The sequence below is a fragment of the Rattus rattus genome, chromosome 10 (assembly GCF_011064425.1).
Source record: "Rattus rattus isolate New Zealand chromosome 10, Rrattus_CSIRO_v1, whole genome shotgun sequence".
In the NCBI taxonomy this organism is placed as follows: domain Eukaryota; kingdom Metazoa; phylum Chordata; class Mammalia; order Rodentia; family Muridae; genus Rattus; species Rattus rattus.
This window is the reverse complement of record NC_046163.1, coordinates 89,573,623-89,582,626: the sequence shown is the minus strand read 5'-3', so window position 1 is coordinate 89,582,626 and position 9,004 is coordinate 89,573,623.

Genomic DNA, 9,004 nt, shown 5'->3' with positions numbered 1-9,004 from the left:
TCAAGCTTCCCCTATTCCCAGGCCTGTAGCCAAAATAATAATAATTGTAAACTTATCATTATTTAAACTTTAACTTTTAACTTATTACACTTCAGAGCTCAGAGCTCGTAGGTCAGCTACTTGCATTTTCCTGTGAAGCTCTAATGATAAATGATATGGGGAAAGCTGCCAGGCAGTGGTCAGAAAGAATTAAGTTAACCCTTAACTTAGTAGTTCCACTAGCTTTCTGTTCCTTGCACACAATGACTTTCATAAGAATCCCAGTATTTTGACTAAGTTTTACTATTATATAATTTTATATATTCTATACTTCCTTATCCAGGAATCAGTCTCAAATGTTTTGTAAAACTTATTTCCTAACTTCAATAACTTCTTCCTTTCTAAGAACTCAATGTTGGCTCTAATTCATTTTCTAATAATTTCTTTAAAGTTTCTTTGCAAGTCAAGCATTAATCTGGAACTACTATTGTGCAGTTATTACATTGTTTCCAAGAAGCATGTACCTGGGCCATTGCGGCTGTGCTGTGCTGTGTCCCTATGCCTCAATTTCCAATTGTTTAAGAATCATAATATCAAGGAACATCTAGTTTCACAGAATTCACCAGAGCAGAAGGAGAAAGAAGTAGGAAAGTCAGATATAATAGAATAATTATGCACACAAGGGCAACTGAAAGGTAGTTACACACAAATGAAATCTATACAGCCATTGTCCAGGGCTAAGGTTAGGAGAAATGGGAACAACCAGTTTTTACAAAAAGCTGCTGTGGGCTTCTGAGATGTCTCCATCCTGCCCTCCTGCTGGCAGTCCCTCTCATCATATATTGTCCACAGCACTCTTTAAATATCAGAACTGCTTTATCAGTCAGAATTTTCACTGTGGCTCTCAGTCACGTAATCTGGGCTGGCTTTTCATTGAAGTTTGTGTGAGCTACAGTAGAAAGTTGATAGACATGATGGGCACATTATCCAATGTTGAGGCATATGCCTCTATAATACCTTTCTTCAACTACTTGAAAGCTTTGTATTCTACATTGTATCTGGTTTTAGAGCCATTTAATACTCTAATTTATTTCTAGAGGAATAGTCTAGAAATGACCATTTTGTCTTTCATCATTAAAACAGGATTTGGGTATATTTCGGTGATTTTAAAGTATAGTCAATGTTCACTATATTTTCCTGAAAGTTCCAGCAGATGTCAGCAAAAGGCAAGGCATGATACATTAATTGTGTACTGGGATACAAGATACCTAATGACCACAACCAGAACTGAGTCAAACAGCTCAAATTTGCAAATGGATGGCTTTTTCTGCACCTCCTATTAAAGCAGTGATTCTCAAACTGTTGGTCACAACCACCTTGGGGGTCAAAAGGACCCTTCAAAGGAGTCATATATCTAATCTCTTGCATATCAGATATACTATGATTCACAATACTTCCAAAGTTATAATTATGAAGTAGTAACAAAAATGTTTAGGGTCACCACAACCTGAAAAACTGTCTTAAAATGTCACAGCATAAGGAAGGTTGAGGACCACTGCTTTAGGAGATAGATAGTTGGAAAAATAGGGAGAGTTCATTTTGAAAAGGGAGAAATGTTCTGAACTCAAATCAGGAAGCTAAATCCTGTAAAGTTTCTGTAGTCCTGAGAATGACCCAGATCTGTGTATCCTTAAAGGGCCACAGGTAGTTATGATTATTTCATAAGGGATTGATTTTTGTTGTACAATTTTTATCTAGGTGGGCAGTTTATATCAATATTAATTGGTTCACAGTTTATTTTGTGGACATTTTGTGGGGTGAGAATTTACTGATATAAATCTGATTGATAAATTACAAGCTTATTGACTTTTGATGTTTACAGGTGATTGGGAGTTGTGACTGTAACCACAGTGGCCAGATACAGAGAATGTGATCAGAGTTCACAGCTGAGATTCACAACAGCCTGGCCATGGAATGGGGCTTGAAACTGAGGTGGAAAGAGCAGCTGCTGCTGGGCCAGAGAGTAGCCTTGACAGTGTGGGATGAAAGTTGGAAACTTAGTGAGTAGGATTGAGATGTTTTGCTGATTGAGATGAAATTATCTTGCAGATGCCATGTGGACCTATGGTGCCAAGATAGCATAAGATAGTGTCACGATTTTAACTTATATATTTAATATAACATCCTACCTTGATGAAGGCAGAAGCACGCAACATCAAAGCTGACCAAGAGTGCCCTCAGGTCCCTTTTGGCTGCACTTAACTAGCACAGAGTTTTTCTAGTCTTAAGATTTGAGCCCCTCTCCTTAGAACAGTGTAGAAAACATCTATATTCTTCTTCTGGCTCTTTGACACATTTTATCTTTAAATTTATTTTTTAACAAACAATATTTACACATACTTATGTGGTAAACCATTTTTATTCAAGTCCGTACTGGGAGATGACCAATCCAGCCTAAGCAGCACATACAGGACATTCACATTTCTTTATGGTGAACACTTTTACAATCCTCTCTTCTAACTCTTTTGACATTGATAACCTATTCATTTTGATTATATCCACCCTACTGTTAACTCTCATAAATGTTGTGCATAGGCACTAAGGAGAGCAGGAGGGATTGTGTCAGGCAGATGTCACAGCTGTTGATTGCCAAGTTCTAATGTTTTATGGAGATATGAATAGTGCTAACAGCTTCTAGTTGTTTTTATGTCTCAGGGCTTTCTCCTTTAAGGGATCATCAGGAGCTCGAGGTAATTGTGCTTATATCAAGATGAGAGCCTAATTTCAGTGACCTCATCACACACCCATGCATCACAACCTCCAGACAAGATGTTTCCTTCTCCCTGTGTATCCCAGCTACCAAGCTTGGAAGCTGTGCTGCTTGCCTGGGAAAACGGGCCCTCAAAGGAGGAATTTCTTCAATTGGATTTGACCATGGGGACATTTTCTTAATTGCTAAATAATACAGGAGGGCCAAGCCTCCTGTGAGCAGAGCCAAGGTAAAAAAATTGCTACATTAATACATTAACTGAAAAGAGTAGAATCTCACACTGTATGTATGTCATATATGAAATCATCCTGTTAAATTTTCTCCTCAAAATGGGTCTATTTTATGGGTTTATTTTTCTTTTAAGTATTTTAAGTCTTTTAAGTGTTTTGCAAGCATGCATGTCTGCACATGGAGTGTGTGGTGTGCATTGTTCGCAGAGGCTGAAGAAGATGTCGGATCCCTTGGAACTGGAAGAGTAGATGGTTTTCAGTCACTACTTAGGAACTGAGAATAAATCCCATGACTTCTGGAAGAGCAGATGGTGCACTTAACTGCTGAGCCACCTCTGAAATGAGAGTTTTATATTTTACATTAATATTTTTTTCTAGACTGTGCAGAGCAGAAATATTTGTATGTATTTATATCACTTTATGCTCAATATGTTTCCCAAAAAGTTTTGATTATCTCACATCATATTTATTATATGACACTATCAGGATGGATTTATATTTTTGTTATATTGTATGAGACAGTATTATCTCCCTGTTGGGTTTCATGTTCGATTAGCATTCACATCCCCTCTTTTTAATCTCCTTATGATGTTTCTTATGTTTGGTTTATTAAATTATTTGGCTATACTTGGCTTATTTAATCATAGAGTCTTTATGTTCAATGCTGTGAGTACAAGTCACAGAATTTCTTTTTCTGAGAACTTCATACATTTATACAATGAAATATGATCACATGCCATCCACATTTTCCCTGTTCAATTTCTCTATATTCCTCCTGACACCCATTTCTAAATTCATGATTCTTCTTTTTTTATAACCCACTAAAAATAGGTAATTCTTTCCATATATGTGTGAGTATGGGGTCATCCCGTAGAGTGTCTGAAATCTACCAGTGGCCACACCTCCAAAAAGAATGACGATAAATGCTCAACTACCAGAAGCTCTTCATGAATATGTAAGACATGAAGAATCTCCCCTATGTATAAGGACATGTTCTGTGGCTTGATTTTGTGTAGATTTTGTATAGTCAAACACAGCTGATGGAAATTTTTGTGTGCAACAACCTGGCCATTCCCATAAGGTAGTGACTTAAAGCAAAACTTTCTATTCTTCAGCTCTTAGAATTTTTCAAATATTTATTTTTATTAATTTTTACTATGTGCATATTCTTGTTGGTGTTTTTCTGTAACACACACTTGAGTGTAAGTGCCCACTAAGACCAGAAAGCCATGTAGTATCTCTTGATTCTAAAGTCCAGGAGTTTTTAAACTGTCAGACTCCAGGTCGGGAAGTAAACACCTGGTCCTTTGAAAGAGCAGTAGGTGGTCCTCACTACTCTTTACAGCCATCCCTTTAGAGCATATCACTTAACATTCTTTATGCCTCCTCTTCAGTGATATCTCCTGAGCCATGGTGGGAGTTCTCAGCTGAAAAATGAGAATATTAATTTATCCTTGCATTGTTGTCCTGTGAGCACTAACTCGTATTGTATATTCTACTTAGCTTAGACTCAGACAAATTAAGCAAATTCTTAAATTTGCCCTGAATAAGCAATAGAAGAACGTCGATGTTAAATATCTGTGGAGTTGTTAGGCAGCAGTGGTTTTTGTTGTTGTTGTTGTTGTTGTTGTTATTGTTGTTTTAATAATTTTAGTTGCAGTTTACTTTAAATTGACTTCACCCAATAGAATTTAAAATGATCCTTTTCAACTTTACTCACATAAAATCTCTCTCTGTCTCTCTCTGTCTCTCTGTCTCTCTTTCTTTCTCTCTCTCTCTCTCTCTCTCTCTTCTCCTCTCCTCTCCTCTCCAACTTCCTTGCACCTAGTTAATTTGTCCAGTAGATGGCAATATAGTCCACTTAGTCCACAGGTTGTCAGGCAAGGCACATTAAAAAATGAATCTTGTAAAAATTTTGTATATGCCATATATGCACAAGTAAATCTGTGCCTTAACCACATCGGAACCATATACATTGATATTTCTGCTACCATTCTCAGATTATGCATCACTGATAGAATTCCACAAGTTACGTCATTTGAAATCCAGTTGACTCGGATAATCAATTGTGATACAAGACTTAGATCAGGAGACTCTAGAAAGTATAATCAGTTGTGTATTTTCAGCTCCCTCTCAACACAGAGGGCTACCAGAGTCAGAAACATGTGCTTAGATGGTGATGTGAGTAGGGGTATCTCGTGTGTGTGTGTGTGTGTGTGTGTGTGTGTGTGTGTGTGTGTGTGTGTGTGTGTGTGTGTGTGTGTGTGTGTGTGTGTGTGTGTGTGTGTGTGTGTGTGTGTTTGTGTTGGGTGTGTTCTGTAGGAAACAAATAGGCTAGAAAACACCAAGAAAAGTAGTGACTTGGGGCTTAGAGAAGGTTGTTGTTTTGTTCAGTTCATGGTCCTGGGAAAATGAGTGTTAAAAGAGTTAAGGGCAGTTATGCTACACTCCTGTTTGCAAGCATTACAGAGTATCCCTAATAGTGTCAAGGATTGCTTCTTGCCCATGGGGCTTGTCTCAAGTAGGACCAGTTGTTGGTTGGCCTTTCCTTCAGTCTCTACTCCATTTTTGTCCAGGCATTTCTTGTAGGCAGGACAAATTTTAGGTTGATGGATTTGTGGGTGTTTTATGAATTATCCCACCACTGGAAATATGTCTGGCTAGGAGGTAGCCACTTCATGTTCCATATTGCCAACTGCCAGGAGTCAATTTGAGACTACAACCGATGGTGACAAAGACAAACAAACAAACAAACAAATAGAAGCAGATGCAGAGACCCAGAGCCAAGCATTACACCATCTCATTGAGTATTATGGAAGAGATGTAGGAAGTATTAGGGGATTTGGAGATGATAGGAACTCCAAAAATATACAAACACAGTCAACTAAGCTCAACATTAGACTTCCAGAAACTGCATAAGAAATCAAAGATCAAGCATGGGCTTGACTTTACCTTACCCCGAGCCTCACACATATGTAGCAGATGTAAAGCTTTGTCTTCATATAGGTCCCTCAACAACTAGAGGGGGGTCTGTCCCTGAATGTGTTGCCTCCTTTTGAATTCTTTTCCCCAAATTAGGTTGCTTTGTCAGGCCTCAGTGAGAGAGGATGTGCCTAATCTTGCAGGAACTTGATAGGGTAGGTTGATAGCATGGGGGCCTCAGCAGTCTCTGAGAAATGTAGAGATGATGCAGGCAGGCACTGTGTGAGGAGACAACTTGGAGCAGATGGGGGATAAAATCAGAATGTAAAGTGAATAAGTAAATTAATAGAAAAAAGAGTTAGGGGAAAATCCTGGGCTCTCTGGTTCCTAACAACCAAGACTCAGCCACCTGACTCAGTCAGATAGGAAAAATAACAGTAGAGGAAAGCAATAAAGGGATTTTTTTTAAAATTTCAATGTGACCATGCAGCTAAGAACACGTGAAGAAGTCCAGCAGCTACCCTTTCTGTACTTTCAGGCAAATCTTTGGGGAACTTTAATGGTTATTATTTTAACATCCATTTTCTTTCTCTCATTTTCAGTTCGGTACAAAAACATAACCAGAATTTACTTTTCTATAAGTTAAATATCTAATGGTTTGCAAGAATTACTGATTTAGGGATAAATTTTACAGATATATGTTGCAGAATCAACTTATACCACATAAAAATTTCAAATTAAGTTAAGAGTTTGGGGAATCTCATTTTGTCAAGACTAGTTTTATTTTCCAAATGCATCTAACAAAAACTTTCCATAGAATCTGCACTTTATTTATTTCCTTTAGAATGTTTAGCTTTTATTATTGTTACAATTTTATGACATTACTACCCACTAACATTGCTGCTTGTTTTCTGATTCCCATGGCTGAGAAAAGTGCTCAAATTCAGTATGGTTAACAGTTTGAGTGAATGATTCATAATTTGTTCTTATGGCAAAAATTGGGATTTGGCTCAAATACCAGCATGAATATATTGATATTTGATGAGATTCAGGTTTGTAGCACTCTGTCCAGTAATTCTACGGTTAACGCTTTTATAGTTTAATGTATTTTAATTGCAAACTTACAGAAACAGCACAGAAGACAGACAACATTAAAAACATGTACTTGCATGTAGGACAACTCCATTAGAAAAGTATAGTGAGTGGATGGTATATCCTGTATGATAAAATGCTACAAACAACATTTAGTTGCTGTCAATAAGAAATTTACTTATTTTAAAAAATCCAAATGCTGGCATTGTCCAGAAATTTTAATAGATTTATTTATAACTGTTATAAAGTTGAACTGTTGAAATGTGTTCACTGAAATATTTTGCTTGCATTAATGCTTTATATCTTGCATTTATATTAAAAATTCACACACAAATGAACATGGAGAAATTGCCAATACCTGATTCTGTCCCCTATGCTTCCAGTTACAATCATATACTTAGGTACCTTTGACCCCATGGAAAAAATATCTAACATTCAGAACTACTGATAACAGGAAGAGGAGGAAAAAAAAATTTTGAGAATGAAATGTCTCCCCTCACAGTGTACTCTTAAGCACATTCTCTGCGTATGCGGCGTGCTAGCTGGATGTCTTTTGGCATAATTGTTATACGTTTGGCATAGACAGGGCACAGGTTGGTATCCTCCAAAAGGCCAACCAGATACACCTCACTTGCCTCCTGCAAAGCACCAATAGCTGCTCTCTGGAAGCGGAGTTCAGTTTTGAAGTCCTGAGCAATTTCTCACACCAGATGCTGAAATGGGAGCTTACGAATGAGAAGTTCAGTGGACTTCTGATAGTGTCTGATTTCTCAGAGTGCTACGGTACCAGGCCTGTAACGATGAGGTTTCTTCACCACTCCAGTAGAGGGCGCACCCTTGAGAGCAGTTGTTGTAGCCAGTTGTTTTCCTGGGTGCTTTATCACCGGTGGATTTGCGGGCAGTCTGCTTTGTACAAGCCATGGTATGGGCACTTCCTTACTTACCCCACTTCTCCTTCACCTGAGGTTCAGCAAGCAAGAGACGGTACTAGCATTAGAGAGTGGCTGCAGCGCGGCAAAAGATGAGAACACACCTCAACAGTTAATTTTTCCTAAAGAATGGTAACCAAGAGAATATAGCAAAAGAAGTAAAATGAACAGTAAAAATACAAAAGAAGCTCTATTTAACAGATAATGAAAACGTTACACTGAAGTTAAAGGACAATTAATAATGAGCTTGTGAAAACTAATATAAGAAAAAATTTACTAGATTGCACTGACTCTCAGCAGTGGAAGACATGCCAAGAATATATTTGTCCCATTGTGAATATTCTAGATTTTAAAAAATGCTTTAGAGCCTCATGTTCAGTGGTGTAATTTTAGCATGTATCTTTTGTACATCCTTTTGTAATCTTTAAATCACTTGCAAATTACTTGTAATGAATACTCAAGTTATGTATACAAAGCTAGTATACCATATTTCATAAACAATTCTCAAAAATGTTTTAAAACACATATAATATGCTCATGTATTTTCAATCCCAAGTTAATAAAATTCACAAATGTATAACCCACAGTAATGGAGAGATAACTACATGATGAAGAATTTCATGATGGAATCTCATTGAAGATTTAATACTAGAGATTTCTATTTTATTTCCATCTTAAACATTTGGTTAAAATTCACAATTTAATTGCACACTGAAAAATATTTAAGCTATTTAAAGTAGCTTGCTAGGCTTATACTTAAGGACTGTGGTTCTGATTAAAAAATGTATTTTATCCTTTCAATTTATTTTCTTAAATTAGTAATGAATAAGGGGCTCCAATATGATGATAGATGTATTTGTACTCCTAGTTAATATTACTGGCATTGCTCTTATAGATTTTATACTGTATAGTGATAAAATATTTTACTACTGTGAAAATAAATGCCTGGGTTTATAGTTAGAGGATTGACAAAGAAGAAAGCGAATGGGTCCAGGAGTAGAAGGCAAAACAAGAACCTGACTGGTAAGCATATTGGAAAGCCACAGATGCTCCATTAAGAAACTTTGCCCTAAGGCTTGGAG